The 14,880-nt window shown below is 40.1% G+C and overlaps 1 protein-coding gene across 1 annotated transcript in view; it reads left to right on the top strand.

The window, feature by feature from the left end:
- Msl2 (MSL complex subunit 2) overlaps nucleotides 1-14,880 on the top strand; it is a 31,859-nt gene that overhangs the window by 5,525 nt on the left and 11,454 nt on the right. The window lies entirely within an intron of this gene.

Raw genomic sequence — 14,880 nt, 5'->3', positions numbered from 1 at the left:
AACATTTTTTATTTATTGTTTTTATTTTGTGTATTTGTGTATTGCCTACATGTATGTAAGTGCACCCATGTCATGCAGTGCCCTTGGAGGACAGAAGAGGCTGTCAGATCCCCTGGAACTGGAGTTATGGGCAGTAGTTAGTTGCCATGTGGGTGCTGGGATTTGAACCCGGGTCTTCTGCAAGAAAGCCAGTGTTCTTAACTGCTGAGCCATCTCTCCAGCCCCAATCCTGGTGTTTTAATGAGTCTATTACTAAATAGTTGTAGAACTTTTAGACACCTTAATTCCTTACTTAAGTAAGTATAGGAAGAGTCTGGAGTGGAGAGTAATGTTTTCTACTGACAGCTAAATCCATTCCCCTTTTAAGAGTATTTTTCATTCTCATTTCATTTCTAGTGATCAACCTTTTATTTATATATTTTGCCTGTTAAGGATTTCAAATAAATAAATAAATCAGGTCCGGTGTTGACATACACTTTTAATCCCAGCACTCAGGCAGAGGCAGGTGGATCCAGGCCAGCTGGGGCTACAGGGAGACCCTGTCTCAAAAAATAATCAGAAACAACAAAAAACACAAACCATTTAGTATCTTAAAAAAAAGTGGGGTGTGTGTTGGGGGTGGGGAGAGGGAGAGTGTCAGAGTCAGGATAACTTTTGTGCAGTTGGTTCTCTCCTTCCACTTCTCTGTGGGTCTGGTGGATTGAACTGAAGTTAGCAGGTGTGCTGCAGGTGCCATTACCCACTGAGCCATCTCACTGGCTCCTATTTGGTTTGTTTATCTTCTTTGTATTCTGGTATCTGACTGACTGACCTAAGTATTTGTTGAAAGGATGAGTACTTGCATCATTGAAAAGAGAACTTTTCAGTTTCACCAAAACAGTAAAGATGTGCTTTGAGAAGAAAAATACCCTTAAAGGGGGAATGGATTCAGCTTTATTAAAGATTGCTTTTATTTTGCTTATTTTTTCCATTTTGCCATTGTTGGTAAAAACCATTGTGAACCCACGTTTGATTTGGTAGTAGAGCCACAACAGTGATGTGTTTCAGTTTTAGAATTCTGATTCTTTTTTGACAAAAATGCTTTGTGCCTGAACAAATAATAATTTATAAATGTGAAGTCTTCTGATGTTATTTGAATGTGACAAGTGACTTATTTTACAGTTTATTTCAGTTTATTTCTTTTAAATGGAAGCTAAATTAAATGCCATCTAATTATATATAATAATATATTTAACCTTTTTCTCAAACATGAGTTCCTTTGATAATTAGTATGTTATCTGCTGAGTTTGGTGGTACAGGACTAATCTCATTACTTGGGAGGTGGAGGATTCAGAGTTGGAGATTAGCCTAGGTTACACAGGTTCAGTGAAAACCGAGGACCAGGATTGAGTTCTGAAGTAGAATGCTTGTCTGGCATGCTTAAGGCCCCAGATTCGATTCCCTAGTGTCACAGAAAGGGGAAAATATTTTTTTCTTGTGCCTTAAATCAGTATCAAATTTTTTAAAATAAGTACAGAATACAAAAATTTGCCCTTCTAATCTTTTTTTTTTTTTTTTTTTTTTTTTTGAGATGATGTTCTTATGTTGCTTAGGCTTGCCTTAAACTTGGGATCCTCTTGAGTAAGCCTCTCATGTATCATCATCCTACTAATTTATTTATTTTTTTTGTCTTTTTGAGATAGGGTCTCTGTGTAGCCCCAAGCTGTCCTGGAACTCACTGTATAGACCAGGCTGGCCTTTGAACTCACAGAGATCAGCCTGCCTCTGCCTCCTGAGTGCTGGTATTAAAGGCGTGCGCCACCACGCCTGGCTCATCCTAATTTTTAAGTGTAAAATTAATTGGTCTAACTATATAATAAAATTATTGTGAAGTAGATCTTCAGAACTTATATTGCAAATCGGAAACAACTACACCCATTATCAAAAACTCTCCGTATCTCTCTGTGCATAGCCTCTGGTAACCACCATTCTGCTGTGAATTTTTTTTGAAGGGGGGGTGGGAAGGAGGAAGAGAGGGAGGAAAAGAGAAGGATGAAGGGAGAGAGGGAAGAGAGGAGAAGAGAGGGAGAGTTCTCTCCTACCATGTTGGTCCTAGAGATAGAACTCAGGTCCTCAGGCTTGACAGTAAAGCAACCCACTGCCCAAGGTAACCTTATATCATAGTGTTTATGTTTAGGTAACTCATGTTTTATTTAATAAAGGTCCAAGAGGGGTTGATGCTGGCAATTCAGATTTTCTAAAGAAAAGCACTAGAAAATATTTCCTTTAAGTAAAAAGGTGAAAGCTTTCAACTTAAAAAAAATAAGAAAAAAAAAACAAACAAACCTAGAAACTTACAGCCACTTGTTAAAGAGATGTACTGTTGTTCTGGAGTGTGTTACTGAATATGTTAAAGCTGTAATGAAATGCTTCTTCGAATCATGTAGTTATTAAAAAAATGTTTAAAAAAAAGAAAACAAAAACAAAACAAAAAGCAACTAAGAATGTTGAGGGATTTTTGGTGCTGGTTTTAATACCAGGGCCTTGTAGATGCTAACATACAGTCTCCTTTTGGTAATAGAGAGAGGGAGGGAGAGGGGGAGAGGAGGAGAGAGGGAGGGAGAGGGGGAGAGGGGGAAGAGAGGGAGGGAGAAGGGGAGAGGAGGAGAGAGGGAGGGAGAGGGGGAGAGGGGGAGAGAGGGAGGGAGAAGGGAAGAGGAGGGAGGGAGGGAAGGAACATTCACATACCTTTTGTTATAGTATGTTAGTTATTATTGATATGTATGTGTAGGGAAAACCATCAGGTTCAGTACACTATGCTTTAGTTGCAGGCATCTGCTAAGGATCTTAGAACATACGTCCCAGGGGTAAGGGAGAACTAATTTATACCCTAATATGAGATTGATTTGTCAGCTGTTCTTTTTTTATTTATTACAATTTTTATTAAATTTGTTCTTTGACAATCAACTGTTTTTCTTAAAAGTTAATTATTTTTGTTTTTCTCTTGTTAAAAATTTTCAAACTCCATACATGTGCTATTTTATAATCTCATTAACAGTGTACTTAGGTTCTGTTTTTTCTATAATCTCAACATTTGTTCTTTTTCTGGGTTTTTGATAGTAGCTATTACAAAGGTTATGAAGTGATAACTCACTGTGGTTCTGATTTGCATCTCTTTGATGCTTTGTGAAGTTGACCCTCCTTTTTTTTGGTCTTTCTGCAGCCCCATAGCTATGTAGACCAGGCTGGCCTTGAACTCACAGAGCTCCACCTGCCTCTGCCTCCAGGACTGAAGGTGTGTATTACCATACTCAACTGACCACCTTTTCTTAAACATACTGGTGTTTATGTACATCATTCTTGGAGAGTTGCTGTCATTTTTCCTGGAGAATGTTATTTTTTTAAAAAAATGTTTATTTTTATTTTATGTGTATGAGTGTATTGCCTGCACGTGAGTGCACCCATGTTGTGCAGTGCCACGGAGGTCAGAAGAGGGCTTTGGATTCCTCTGGAACCGGAGTTAAGGACAGTTCGTAGCCGCCATGTGGGTGCTGGGAATCAAACCCAGACCCTCTGCAAGAACAGTCAGTGCTCTTAACCACTGAGCCATCTCTCCAGCCTCTGAAAAGTGTTATTTTACTTAACTGTATCTTTGATAGTCTCATTTAGATGCTGGGATAGAATTAATTGGATGAGTATTGGGGTAAGAGCTCTTTTATTATACAGAAAACTTAGGTTAACATTTTTACATATGTAGAAATTTGAGAAAGTAACCATCAAAGTTTTTCCTTCCTCAGAATAATTTCTGTATAGTTCAAGCTGAAGTAAACTGGTTGGTGTTAATGCAGTGTTTGTTTACCAGGTTTTTTTCTTGGGACTTAAGTTCACCTGTTATTTCTGATCTCAGAAGAGGTTTTTTTTTTTTTGGTCTTTTAGAGACAGGATCTCCCTGCCCCAACTGGCCTGAAACTCACTGTATAGACCAGGCTGGCTTGGAACTCATAAAGATACCTCCACTCTGCCTCCCAGATGCTGGGATTAAAGGTGTGGGCCACCATGCCTGATTCAGAAGAGTTCTTTAGGGATCATTTTATTTTGTAGGTTGGTAAGGAAGAATAATACTAATTTTTTTGACAAATGTACTTCTTTCATTTCAGATGTATCAAATGGAAACTCTATAGTTTTCCTGTTTAGTATTTTATTTTATTTTTTATTTTGTTTATTATTTTTTTATTTTATGTGTATGCGTGTGTTGCCTACATGTAGGTAAGTGCACCCATGTCATGCAGCGCCCGTGGAGGACAGAAGAAACTGTCGGATCCCCTGGAACTGGAGTTATGGACAGTTGTTAGCTGCCATGTGGGTGCTGGGATACAAACCCGGGTCTTCTGCAAGAACAACCAGTGTTCTTAACCGTTGAGCCATCTCTCCAGCCCCTGTATTTTATTTTCTTTTTTAATTTTAAACTTTTTAGTAAAAAGTTAAAAATGCATTCATTTTTATTTTATATGTATGATTGTTTTGCTTGCATGTATTTAAGTGTACCTGTGTGTAGTGCCTTTGGAGGCCAGAAGAAGGTGTCGGATCTCCTGGAACTGGAGTTAAGGATGGTTGTTAACCACCACATGGGTGCTGTAAGATTAGCCAGTACACTTAACTGCTGAGCCATCTCTCTAGGCCCTTAGAGACAGGGTCTCACTGTGTATCCCTGGCTGAACTCACAGAGATCCACTTGCCTTCTGGATCCTGGGTGCTGGGATTAAAGGTGTGCACCACCGTACCTGGTTGTTTAATATTTTAAAGTTAGCCTAAAGCAATTGTTCCTACTTGGATGTATTTATGCAAGATAAAATTGCCTTTGGGAAAGGATTCTCTAAATGTATTTTGGGTGCTGAGAGAGATGAATAGGTTTAATCCACAGTACTGTGTCATATGATACAACCACTGAAAAGCTAATAGAAACACTAATTTAAAAATAGTTCAAGGTAGGCAGTATGATACAGAATTAGGAGAGATGATTGAATTTGTGGGTATTGGGTCAGGAAGAATGGTACAGGGGCTGGAGAGATGGCTCAGCAGTTACGAGCACCTACTATTGCAGAGGACCTGACTTCAGTTTTCAGTACCCAAGTCAGGTACCAGGTCTGGGATCAGACACCCTCTTCAGGCTTCTGTGAGCACTTGCACACACAAACACAAACACATTATACATATAAATAAAGATAAAAACTAAATCTTAATAAAAAAATAGAGTGATGCAGTTGGTGGATATTTTCAGAAACGCTTGAGGAGTTGATTGGTTTGAGTTCCAGAATATCAAGTTAACCTAAAGTTAAGAGTTATAGGAAGCCCTTGCTCTAATTTAGGGATCTTTTGTGTGGGAAACCTTGCTGCAGGTCTTAAGAAACCTAATTTTTTTTTTTTTTAATGGAATTGGAATCTGTGGGCAGGAACTTGTAATCTGTATTTTAACTACCCATCTTGATGGAGAAAGATTTTCAAGTCACTGTAAGAAGCATTTGAGAAAACAATATTTAAGTAGGTCTATGATGTTATTGGAATTGTTTCAGAAAAGGTTAATTTGTGTGTTATGTGTTAGGAAGAGACCCAATTAGGAAAAAGTAATAGATGTACCCATTTTAGAGACCTGAAGAAAGAGTGATGGCAGTAGGAAAAAGTGAATAACATACCATAATATGAAGGGAAATTACATTACACATACGTTTCAATTCTGCAGAATGTGCTTTGAGGTGGTTTTGCTTACCCTGTGAGGGGAATAATGGAGATTTCAAATTTATAGACATGTCTAAGCCAGGTGTGGTGGCACTTTCCTTTAATCCCAGAGTTTAGGAAGCAGAGGCTGAAGGATCTCTGAGAAGGAGGCCAGTCTTGTCTACATAGAGAGTTCCAGGTCAGCTGGGGCTTCAGGGAGACCCTGTCTCAAAAAGACCAAGCAAAGCAACCTGTCTAGTATAGTATTTGCATTTGCATATAGCACATACTTGCTAAAAATGTGCTAAGTTCTATGAAAGAACTGACGAAGTAGCAGCTAAGTATTTATTCCTGGGGAAAATTGAAGAAGCCAGAAAGTGATTTAGTTTGTGTCAGAAATGAAGTCAGGGAGGACATTGATTTTTTTTGTTGTTGTTGTTTGTTTTTGTTTTGTTTTTGGGGGGAAGGTCGATGAGGGGGAGTCATGAGTAATTTAGGTACATTGGATTTTAAATACTGTGGGAGGCGAGCACAATTAAAATAATGTTCAGAGACCCAGGTATAGTAGTGCATATTTATAAGTCTCAGCTACTAAGGACACTGAGATAGAAAGATTATCACTTGAGCCCAGGAGTTTGGAACCAGCTTGGGCTACATACACTTAGTGAGACTGTCAATTAAAAACCAGTTGTCCTGAGCTGGGAATGTATGTAGGTCAGCTGGAAGAGTGTTTGCCTAATGTGTATGAAACCCATGATTAGATCCTTTGCACTGCATAAAAGGGAATGTTGGTGGCATATCGCTGTGATTCCAGCATCCAGAGGTTGAGGCAGGAAGATCAGAAAGAAGTTCAAGCTCATCCTCAGCTATATAGTAAGTCTGGGGCCAGTCTGGGCTATGTGAGACTCTGCAGGCAAAACACGCCTACACATAAAAATAAATTAGGCAGGTGAGGTGGCCTATTCTTTAATCCCAACACTTAGGAGGCAGAGGCAGGCCAATATCTGTGAGATTGAGGCCAGCACTGTTTATATATGGAGTCTCTGTGGAAACCCTGTCTCAAAAAAAAGGAAAAAAAAGTTAGGTTGGATCAGGCATGGTGGTACACATCCTTCCTTAATCCCAGCTCCTGGGAGACAGGTGGATCTCTGCAAATTCCAGGCCAGGCACAGCTGCATGGTGAGATTTTTGTTTCAAGAAAAGTTGGATCAGAGGTCCAGTGCAAAAGTTTCTTTTTAAAATTTGTGTGTTTGTGGGTGTGTATGCCACTTATGAGGTGCATACACACCCAGAAGAGGGGGTGAGATCCTCTGGAGCTAGAGTTATAGGCAGTTGTGAGCTGCCCAGTGTGGATGTTGGGAAACAAACATAGACCCTGCAGAAGCAGCAAGTGCTCTTAACCTCTGAACCATCTCTTCAGCCCCCTAAAAAAGGTATTTTATCTCAGAAGCTTGGTGAACATTTGTAGAAATTTGGGATTCTGGCAGTATATAATATGGGGATATAAGATTAGAAGAGACCATTCAAATTGATGCTTTCCTCTGATGGATTTCTGAATCTTCTCTGTAGTTTATCATAGCTGGGGACTGTCTCATGAACCTCTGTGGCAGTGCTGAGTTCAGTTTTTTACCTAGGTCTTTAGGGAAATAGTAGATTGGGATGGTGAGAATTTAGTCTTCTGGAACAATTCAGAAAACGTTTGATAAAATTTGCCCTTCAACTGTTGGAAGACAGATGTATGTCTTTTCTGAGATAGTAAGCATCACCTGGTCTATCTAGCTGCATAAATGGGGGATGTTGGTCCATGATGTTTTTATACATCGCTCCATGGGATTATCTGCTCCAGTGACTTGAAGAGATGGTGGCTTGAACAAATGAACTTGTTTCATTTGTAAAATGAAGTCTTAGAACTGAAATTTGAAGCGGGGCATGGAGTTGCAGGTGTGTAATCCAAATTCTGCAAGGGCTGAGGCAGTAGAATTTCAAGTTTGAGACCATCTTGGCTATATAGTAAGACCCTATCTTAAAAAACCAAACCAAACCCCAAAAATCTGTCCAGGTGTGCTAGTGTATGCCGTCAGTCCCAGCTGCTGCTTGGGGAGTGGGGGCAAAAAGGCTACTTGAACCCAAGAGTTCAAAGACCAGCTTGGGCAACACAGTGAGGACTCTTACAGACAAAACATGCCAGAAATTTGACCTTTTTATTAGCTTGATTAAAAATGTAGTGAATTTGGGACTGGAGAGATGGCTCAGCAGTTAAGAGCACTGGCTGATCTTGCAGAGGATCTGGGTTCGGTTCCCAGCACCTACATGATGACTGACAACCATCCATCCATAACTGCAGTTCCAGGGGATCTGATGCCCCCTTCTGACCTCTGCGGGAATTGCATGACATGGGTGCACTTACATGTAGGCAATACACTCATACACATAAAATAAAAAGAATAAATAGATTTTAAAAAGCAAAAGACTTCCTGAGACAGGGTCTCCCTGTAGTCCCAGCTGACTTAGAGCTCTAGACCAGGCTGACCTCAATCTCACAGAGATCCTCCTGCCCCTGGGTGGGATTAAAGGCTTGCCACATCACCATGCCTGGTTGTATCATTGGAATTTTGATGAGGATTATAATGCATATCTAGATTGCTTTTGGTAGTAAAGCCTTCAAAAGCCGTCTTAAGAGCATGGTATAGTGGTGTAAGCCTAGCACCTGGGAGGCAGAGGCAGACAGGTCAGCGTGGTATAGAATAGAGTTTATGTCAGCCAGGAGTACATAGTCAAGACTAAAAGACATTATCTCCCCCCCCCCCCAAAAAAAAAAAAACCCAACCAGAAATTTATAAAGGAAAACAGGCCTGGTCTTGGGAAAACCAAGAGTAAAATGCTATCTTAGTATTCTGTAAGTTGAGTTTTAGTTTTTAGTTTAAATTTTTTTATTTAACTTTGTAGCATCTGTGTGTGTTCACGTTTGCATATGTGTTTGGGTTTGTGTGCATGTGTGTACACGAGTGTGGAAGCCAGATTGCTCTTTGCCATCTTTACTGAGGCAGGGTCTCACCGAATCTGGTACTGACCAATTATAGCTAATCTTGCTAGACATGTCCTGGGGAGCCCCTGCCTGCCTCTGAGTGCTGGGATTGCAGGTAGGCTGTGTAATCTATGAATGCACATTTTGATTAAAATGAGGCCACAGGAACAAGTGATTTTTCCAAATCTAATATTTTATTTTTTCATTGTTTATGTATTAGATCCCAGCTTATGTGACAACAGTGGTTTAAAGTTACAGAGATAAAAACACTTTCTGGCCTTTGAGGCCTGGTCAGCAGTGGCAATATAATGTGATAATGCTTTAGGATGGGGGACAAATGGAGAGAGGTGAGGAAGCGTCCTTTGGAGGTCATATTTGAGTTGTTGCCTGAAGAACAGTTTTATCATGAAAGGAAGGAAAGAAATTGTAGAAAGAGCATACAAATGAGCATTGCATGTTTTTTAGTGTATATTTGTTGGTTTAGAGACTGTACCTCAGACTGGCTTGAAACTCACTATGTAGCCCAGGCTGGCCTTGAACTCAGGGCAATCATCCAGCTTCAGTTTCCCGAGTGCTGGGATTACATACTTGAGCTACAGTACCCAAGTACATTGCATGTTTTCTAAGGATCGATAGTGGGTGAGAATTGGATTCTGGAGTTTTAATGATAACAATATTTGGGAGTAGGAAGAGAATGAGTTGTGGGTTTTAAAGGCATTTCAAAGGGTTTTCAAAGATTAGTATTTGTGTTTTGGAAAGATCAGTCAGTGGCAGTGTGGAAGATGAATTGATTTGATCTGAAGTTGAGCAAGGAGATGAGTGAAGAAACAGTCTTCAGAGTGAGAAATGATGAGGGTTGAGCTAAGGCAGTAATAGTCAAGGGGATAAAGTATTTGGTTTCTGAGTGATTGACGGTGTCAGTATCTAAGAGAATAAAGGGTGCAGGAGGAAGAGCAACTCGAAGAGGAGTTTTGGACCTTGAGAGCTTGTTTGGAGGTTCTAGCAGGGGAGCGCAGCTATTCGTACAACCCTTGACCGAAGACCAGTCCTCTCCTATCGAGGGAAGGTTGTCCTCTTTGACCGAGCGCACAGCTTCAGGAGGGATGCACGTGGAGTGCTGAGAATCAACCCTGGTGATCAGTGGGGTGACAGATGTCACAGCCAGATCGCCCTCACATCCTGAAGAGGAGTTTTGGAAAGATGAATTTGTATTTGCCAATGGTGAGTTATCTGTGGCTTATCAAGAGAGATTATACTTCTGTTAGGCAGTAGGTGAGTCAATCTGAAGTTCAGAGGAAGATTTCAACTGGAGATACAGATTTAGATCCAGAAGTTACTAGTTTATAAGTGGTAGACTAGTTTATGGGCAAATTATGCAGGAGTGCTAAGGCAATTTTAATTTTAAACTTTAGGTGGTATTGATATTTCAGAATAATTGTATTTCAAAAGGGCAAATGTTCATGATTGCCAGAAGATTCTCCAATAGTTTGTGTTATATATTTTTTTGGGGGGGGTGTCTTTTTGAGACAGAGTCTCCCTATAGCCCCAGCTGGCCTGGAACTCACTATGTAGACCAGGCTAGCCTTGAACTCACAAAGATCCGACTGCCTCTGCCTCCCAAGTGCTGGGATCACAGGCGTGCACCACCATGCCTGGCATGTTTCATATTTTTAAAGGGCCTGTGACCCAGTAAGCTTCCTAAGGGATACTGGAGTGGAGCAAGAAGAGCAGATCCTACTACAGAAACACAAGAGTGTTGTTTCTGTAAACACTGATAAACACACAAAGTTCAGGTGGGGACAGAAAAGGATTAAAGGAGATGGAGGAGACAGTATTGTTAGGAGAGAAGAGAGGAACACATTGCAAGGAAGAATGATCATCCAGTAATAAAAATGCTACTTTAGTTTGGGATTAGCAAGTTTTGGGGTGTGGATTCCAGAGGTCATACACAGGGTCTACTCACCTGTGCTTAGCTGGCACTTTACCACTGAGCCATACTTCCATACCGGGATTAGAAGAAAAAAAAAGTATTGTTTTTGATACAGGGTTTCACATAGTCCAGGCTAGTTTCAGAAGCTTGGTATGTAGCTGAGGATGACCTTGAATTCTGATTCACTCCCCAAGTGCTGGTATCACAGGTATGTGCCACCAGACCTGGCTTAGTAATAATGGCAATTTTTGCCTTCTATTAGAAGACTGATTCTGAAAGAGTCTTAACATGTGACTAGCTGGAGGGGAAGTTGCTGTTAGGAAGGAAATTTGATGGTTGAAATAAGAGAAAAGATGTTAGTAAGCTTATTGGAGAAGGGATGGGAATCTAGAGCCTTGGAGGTAAGGCTTTATCTCAGAAGGAAGAAAATTAAGGAATTGTCCCATGTATGTAGGTGAATGGGAGACGGGGAAAGGGAAATTTTTTTTTTTTTTTTTTTTTTTTTTTTTTTTTTTTTTTGGTCTTTTTGAGACAGGGTCTCCCTGTATCCCCAGGTGTCTTGGAACTTACTGTGTAGACCAGGCTGGCCTTGAACTCAGAGATCTGCCTGCCTCTGCCTCCTGAGTGCTGGAATTAAAGGCGCGTGTCACCACGCCCGGCTGTTTTTGTTTTTAGAGTCTTTGATGGTGAAAAGTTTCTGACCACTTTCTCCTATAAGCTGGTATTCTAAAGAGTTACTATACTCATCTGGTGTGACCCCCCTCCCCAGATTCCCCATCCTGTTGGTTCAAGACCCAAAGCCTTATCTAGTGAATATTCTGTGACTTGAGCTTGCCTCCTTTTCTGATCTGAGGCTCAGTTATGTAGTAGGCTACTGTAACTTCAAACCTAGGTTGGACTGAGAGTTCCTAAACAAGCAGGTGCCAGATGCCACCAGGGAAGTCTGGGGCCTAGTGCCTCCTGCTTATCTGTGATTCTTTAAGCTGTAAGGGAAACTCCTACTGAAAATAGACCATGATTTATTTGTTTCTTAGAGAAGTACAGCAGTAGATATTGAGAGGTAGAATCATGTAATATAAGAAGACACAATGATTAATTTATGTATTGCAAAACATTACCATTAGAACATGTTTGGGATAGAAAAAAGATCTTGACATATAATTTGCTCCCCTACCATTATTGTTTATGTTCTGCCTCATTTTTAAAAAAAATTCTTTTTATTTTTTGTGTATGAGTGTATTGTCTACATGTAGGTAGGTGCACCCATGTTATGCAGTGCCCTTGGAGGTCAGAAGAGGGTGTTGGATCGCCTGGAACTAGAGTTACAGTTGGTTGTTAGCTGCCATGTGGGTGCTGGGAACTGAATCCATGTCCTCTGTGAGAGCAGCCAGTGTTCTCAACCCGAGTCATGTCTCCTGCCTGTTGTTGGCTTTTCTTGATCTTAGATATTTTAAAATATGGACAAGTTTTTCCTCCTTTGGTAATACTATAGAAAGCAGAAAGATATAAAGTATGTTTATAAGAAATAGTTAGATTGAGTCTTTATAAAAAAGCCTTGGTCTCATGGTCCTGCAAAAAAATTGATTGGCAGAATCCAAGACCATATTCCCAGACAGTTCTCTCTGTAGCATTTGAGACTACTTCTTGAAGATTGAATGTGCCACCTGTCATCATCCAGACAAGTTTTGTCATTGCTTAAGTTACTTAAGTTATAGAATCTAAGAGCTTCATAGTGTTGTGATTTGGCTGGCAACAAAGTTTGTTTGCTGTTAACTGTGTTTTCTGTGTGACTGTTAGTTGACTTAGGATGGTCAGTAAAGTTACCTGGACCATTTCAAAAGGAATGACTGATGGAAAAGATAAGTTCCTTATTCAGTAGTCATTGCTTAGGAAATTTGCTTTAGAATCAGAAACTAAAATGAATTTGGGGAAAATTCCTTTTGGGTTTTTCTGAATATTCATTCATTCATTCATTCATTCATTTATTGACATACTCTCACTATGTAACCTTGGCTGGCCTAGAACTCTATGTAGACCAGGCTGGCCTAGAACTCACAGAGATTCTCTCTTGCCTTTGCCTCCCTAGTGCTGGCATTAAAGGAATGGGCCACCATGCTGGCTTGTGCTTTTCTTAAATTTAATTAACTTTAGAGGCTGAATGGAGGTTACTCAACTGATAGAGCACTTGCCTAGTATGTGCAAAGCCCTGGATTTGATCCCTAGCACCACACACAGAATTGCTAATTCTAATTTTAAGAAAATCTTAGCTATCATTGCATTTTACCAAATGTGTTTGTCTCTTAGTTTCATTCTTTGCCATAAGAACTTTAATGTGAGTTTCTCTGGTGGCTTTAAAAGCTTTTTTCAGAGGCTGGAGAGAGAAGGCTCAGTGGTTAAGAGCACTGACTGCTTTTGCAGAGGACCCAGGTTTGACCACCCACATGGTGGCTATGAACCATCCTTAACTTCAGTTCCAGGGGAATCCGAAGCCTTCTTCTGACCTCCGTGGCACTGCACGACATGGGTGCATTCACATACATGCAGACAATACACTCATACACGTAAAATAAAAATAATAAAATATTTTTTAAAAAAGTTTTCTCAAATTATTTTGTTGTCCATTCACTAGCAAGTCATTGTAGGATGTGATAAAATCATACATTTTTTTGAGTTACTGTATAGAAATAGGTCTTGTGCTATCTTCTGTTTCATATTTTCATCAGTAAAAAACACTTTGAGGATGTGTATTTTAAAGCTCTTGTAGTCTGTACGTTTTGTCATTATTTTGGTAAAACTGGTTGAGAAACTTATAAAACTCAAATTTCTTCAAGTGTTTTTTTTTCGCTTGTGTTACAGATTTTGAGTTGTCTTGTAGAATTCTTGATCATGGAGAAAGTGTTATCTAAGATGCTGCTTGAGCAAATGATGGATGGTTTTACTTAGCACTGCTGTGTGCATTTTGGCTGTGATGGTGGCAACTCGGCATTATTTCTGAGTCTTGGCTAATTTTCAACAATCTTTACCTGCCTCTTAAATGAGAAGTAAGATTTTTATTAATTACCTCAGGTTGAGTAGGCAGTCCTTACTTAAATAGGACCCTGACCAACAGGAGGACTTCTGGAAAGAGGATGGATGGTCGTGTATACAGGGTAAGGTTTCTGAGAAATACTCTTTTCTGTGCTCATGAATTAAGAGTTCATGACACATTTTTGTGAGGGGCCAAAATGAATATAATTCCTTAATGAATTTCTTCAGAACATTTAAATTTTTTTGTAGTGGGGGCAGGGAGTGGTTTTTTTTTTTTTGTTTTTGTTTTTGTTTTTGTTTTTGAGACAGGGTCTCATTATGTAGACGAGGTTGGCCTTGAACTCACAGAGTGCTGCATCTAAAGCCATGTACCACCACTCCTGGCAGAACATTCAGTTTTTAAAATCAATTTCAATTTTTCTTAAATTATTTTCATTGTCATTTCTGTTTTTTTGATACAGGGTCTCACTGTAGCCCTAGCTGGCGTGGAACACACTCAGTACACCAGGCTGGGCTCAAACTCAAAGAAGTATGCCTGCTTCTGTCCCGAGTGCTGGGATTAAAGGTCCTAGCCACCATGCCTGGCTATTATTTCTTTGCTGCATAAATGTCACATGAGATTTGATTCTTTTTTTAACTTTTTTTTATTTTATGGTATGCATGTACTGCCTGCATGTAGGTAAGTGTGCCTGTGTTGTGCAATGTCTGTGGACGACAGAAGAGGCTGTCGGATCATCTCCGACTGGAGTTATGGACAATTGTTAGCTGCCGTGTGGGTGCTGGGATTCAAACCCAGGTCTTCTGCAGGAAGAGTCAGTGTTCTTAAGCACTGAGCCATCTTTCCAGCCTCTGAGATTTGATTCTGGTTTTTTGGGTCTTGTAGCCCCAGCTGTCCTGGAACTCACTATGTAGACCAGGCTGGCCTTGACCTTACAGAGATCCACCTGCCTCTGCCTCCTGAGTGCTGGGATTAAAGGCGTAGGCTGCCGTGCCCAAGTTGATTCTTTTTTGGTTCAATAATAAAACTTCTGTTGTGTGACAGTTTTTCTAAAATGATTAAACTAGACCCAGTTATACCACTCCTTGGCATATACCCAAAGAACTCGTCTTATTGCAGAGACACTTGTACATCCATGTTTGTTGCTGCTCTTTTCACAATAGCTAAGAGATGGAAGCAACCTAGGTGTCCCTCAATTGATGAGTGGAT

Source organism: Nannospalax galili, unplaced genomic scaffold (genome assembly GCF_000622305.1).
Source record: "Nannospalax galili isolate Female #2095 unplaced genomic scaffold, S.galili_v1.0 scaffold861, whole genome shotgun sequence".
Lineage (NCBI taxonomy): Eukaryota > Metazoa > Chordata > Mammalia > Rodentia > Spalacidae > Nannospalax > Nannospalax galili.
The sequence above is the reverse complement of the archived record's forward strand: the minus strand, read 5'-3'. Positions and strand labels throughout refer to the sequence as shown.